Below are 4,167 nucleotides of genomic sequence, written 5' to 3' on the forward strand. Positions count from 1 at the left end.
GGGGGGCGGGAAGCCTTGCAAATCATGTCAAATGTGGATGACATGCCTAGAGCCATGACTGGGGAGCTATTGAAGGAGAGTAATAAGGAACATCAGGTTTGGGTCTTTAACATTTTTATTTAGCATTTTTTAAATTACTAAAGTACTGTGTGTGTGTGTGTGTGTGTGTGTGTGTTTCAATTTCTTTGGACATAGATGCAGTGCATATATAAGTTTACATAAGTGGAGACATATCCAACATGCTGGGTTGTTACTACTTTTAATGTTTTCCCTCTTTTTATTTTTTTGAGCAGTTTGCGTTTAGTACTCTCCCCCTGGCAATTATGTAAAAATAATAAAAATAAGCCAGAGAAGAGGAAGAATGGAGGTTGGAAACTGAAGGCTGCTATTGGCATCCAGGAAAAACATGGGGTTCCTGACTCCGGGGTGGCTGTGGGTAGCGTTACATAGGGCTCCCTTGTTGAGCTCTCCAGTGGCCAGTTGGTTCTGGGGGTCGTAGTTCAGAAGAGACACCCAGCGCCCTAACCGGTTTGGCTCAGTGGATAGAGCGTCGGCCTGCAGACTGAAAGGTCCCAGGTTCAATTCCGGTCAAGAGCATGTACCTTGGTTGCGGGCACATCCCCAGTAGGGAGTGTGCAGGAGGCAGCTGATCGATGTTTCTCTCTCATCGATGTTTCTAACTCTCTATCCCTCTCCCTTCCTCTCTGTATAAAATCAATAAAATATATATTAAAAAAAAAGAGAGACACCCAGCAATCTTGTGAGGCAAGAGGGTGATTGATGAGTTTTTCAGTTGAATGGAGCTGGTTCTGGTCCACAGCTGGTAGCCCTGGGGAAGTCACTGACATTCTCTGAGCCCTACTTCTCTACCTACAAAACTGGGGTGATCATTTCTACCTCGTAGGATCCCTGTGAGGATTAAATGAAAGGGCTTGTGTGGGAAGCACTTCATTCCAGGCCTAACCCATCGTAGACACCAAGTGAGTGATTGATACCCCAGCACCCCTGTCCAGCCCAAGGTAGCCAGTTCCTCACACACTGGACCCTTCTCCATCCTGCACACCCCAGCCAGGGCTGCCCAGAGCAGGACCCCATCCGCACTTCCCAACAAATCTGTCAGGGCCTCGGGAGATTGCAGGCAGCAGATCAGAACCTAGAAATTCCTCCCAAAGTATGTTCCCTGTGTGTTTGCTGAGGCTGAGATCCTTTACTCGGGGCTCGGCAACCTGTAGAACCTAATTCCACAGCTGAGAGTGCCCTGAGGAAGAGGCCGCTCGGTCTTTAGTAACTTGTCAATCAGAGGCCCCGCCAGGGCTGGATGCTGAGGAAGAAATTCAGAGAAGTCTTCACATCCCAAAGCCCTCCCCCCACACACACATATCACATACTCACATACATCACACACTCACACACACTCACATACACATCATATACTCACATACACTCACCACACACTCACACACATTATATACTCACACACTCATGCACCTCACACACACTCACACACATCACATACACATAACACATACTCACATATCACACACACTCTCACACACTCACACACACTCTCACACACATCACATACTCACATACACTCACCACACACTCACATACATTTTATACTCACACACACTCATACACATCACACACACTTACACACATCATAGACTCAAATACACACACATACACTCACACACATCACATACACACATCACATAACACATACACATCACACACATGCTCTTGCACACTCATACACATTGCACACTCACACATCATATACTCACATAGACACACGCATCACACGCACATCACACACACACACGCACACACACAGGCAGCACACAGAGCCCAGGCCGCCCTAGAGAAGCAGCAGGAAAGGATAAAGAGCAGCGAGGAAGAGAGTGAGGAGGGAGGAAGATGATATAAAAGAAGGGCAGGGTGAGTCGGAAGGAAAGGGCTCACAACTTCAGGGACCCCTGGCCAAGGCCAAGTCCAATCTTGAGAAGGCCCACTGAGACCAGCCTAGTGCCGGGGTGTGGCTGGGTGGGGAGGACGTCCACGCATTGCCTGTGATTTGCTCTGTGATTTCAACAAGTCTTCCCACCACCCTCACCTCTCCAGCCCAAGGCCTTCTTTTCTCCATCTGTCCCAGAGACCACTGGACTGAGGCATCTTTGAGGTCACCTCCAGCCCTAGATTCTTCACCTCCGGCTGCGAGTTCCACGAGTCAGGACAACAACACGGCCCCCGAGAGCAGAGCTGCCAGGGACCTCTGAAAGGCACGGAGTGGAGTGGGTCCTGAGGCTGGGCATGGTCAGAGGCTAGAAAGCACAAGGCAACTTCAGAGAGGCCTCACTGGGGCCTCACAACCCCGCACCCCCAGCCCCCAGAGCCTGTGGCTGGGCCTTGAGGCGGGGAGCCCCTCGCCTGGCCGCTGGCAGGCCCCGGAGCAGCCGGCCAGGGACAATGTTCCCTGGGCTGCAGACAGCCTGGCTCCAGGCCCGCCTCCTGGTGCCCTCAACCTGACATCTTCTGGGCAGAGCTGCGGTGCCCAGGGAGCCGTGGGGATGGTGTTAGTAAACACGCTTTCTTGCGCCCAGCCTGGCAGGGCCTGTGGGCAGCGGGAGGGTGAAGATCTGGCAGCTCTCATGGCTGGGCAGGCGGATGGGAGGGCAGACAGGCGGGCTGGCCGCCCTGCACAGCCAAGCCAAGGCCCAGAAGGGAGCAGCTGCTCCTGTCACCATGGAGACAGGGACTGAACAATGAGCAGCCAGCAATGTAGCATGGCCGCCTTGCACTGAGAGGGGCGGGAAGGGGGGCCACACTCCCACCCGGCCTCACACACACACTCACACACATGCACACACATGCACACACAGCCTAGGCAGGCCTCCCTGCAGGAGAGAGAGTCAGGAGAGGAAGGAAGGAGAGGGGGAGGAGGTGAAGGCCATCACAGCTTCCTGGTGCAAAGTTAGGCCAAAATCTCACACTTGGATTTCAGCTAAATATACATTTTAAAAAACCTCCCCAGCTTTCCAGACGATCGTGTGGTACCCTGGATTCCTATGTAACAGGAGACTGAAAGGGGGTTACTAATTAGCAAAAAGCATGTGGGATCAAACCGCCTTCTATTTAAGAGGGGTAGCTGGGAACCGAATGGAGCTTCAAGCCCCGGAAATTAGGAGGATGCTTTTTTAAACGGACCTAAATCCTGAGTAATGCCCCCTCGGAGATACTATGAAGCGGAGGCTCAAGGTTTTTGCCACGGCGCCGAAATGGGGGCCCTGGAAGTGCTGGCCCAGGTCCTCTGGAGGGCGCAGGCCGCTGTGTCCAGAGGCCCACGGGGCGATGGGGTGTGAGGGCCGTGGAGGGCCGCGGGGCCAGCGCGGCAGGAAAGCGGGGAGGCCCTGGCCATGGGCTGGCTGGGTGCTTCCTGAGAACTCCCTGCAGTTGGACAGGGAGAGGTGAACAAGTCCACGTGTCTTCCGGGGGCTCCCAGGACCCCCTGGGGGAGGTGGGCAGTCCATGGCCCTCTCCGTCTTGGGAACAGAGTAGTGGGAACAGAGTAGTAGGAACAGCGCACGCGCACACAGCCCCGTGTGGCCGCTCACCAACCAGCCCCGGGGCCTCCTTCTACTCCTCTCGTGTTTCTACAATGAAAATCCAGGTCTGGGGGCACCTGAACCTTCCAGAACCTGTCCAAGGACAGACCATTCCCATCCGCCTCTCCAGCGGGTTCTTACCTTCCTGGGAGGTGACTTGATTTCTGGTGGCTTTGCCCGACTCCTTCCTGCTTCCAAGCAGGTGGGGTACCTGCTAGACAGTAGCAAAGACAGGACCACTGGCTGGTTGGCATGATCAAGTGTGAGAACTAGAAGGGACATTTTAGGGGGCATGTTGTCACCCCCTCTTGCCCACCCCCAATTTGGATAGAACGTAAAGTGAATGCCAGAGCTGAAAGGGAAAGCGTCACAGTCTGGCCCCCAGCAGTCGGGGAGGGCTGCAGGGCACAGGGGGTGGGGAACATGAGGAATAAGTTGGTGATGACCATTTCTCGGGGGAAGGAGTTTAAAAAGTGAGCTGGAGCCGGTCGGCGTGGCTCAGTGGGTAAACTGTCAACCCTCGGACTGAAGGGTCCTGGGTTCGATTCCAGTCACAGACACG

The sequence above is a fragment of the Myotis nattereri genome (genome assembly GCF_964212035.1).
Source record: "Myotis nattereri genome assembly, chromosome: 10".
Lineage (NCBI taxonomy): Eukaryota > Metazoa > Chordata > Mammalia > Chiroptera > Vespertilionidae > Myotis > Myotis nattereri.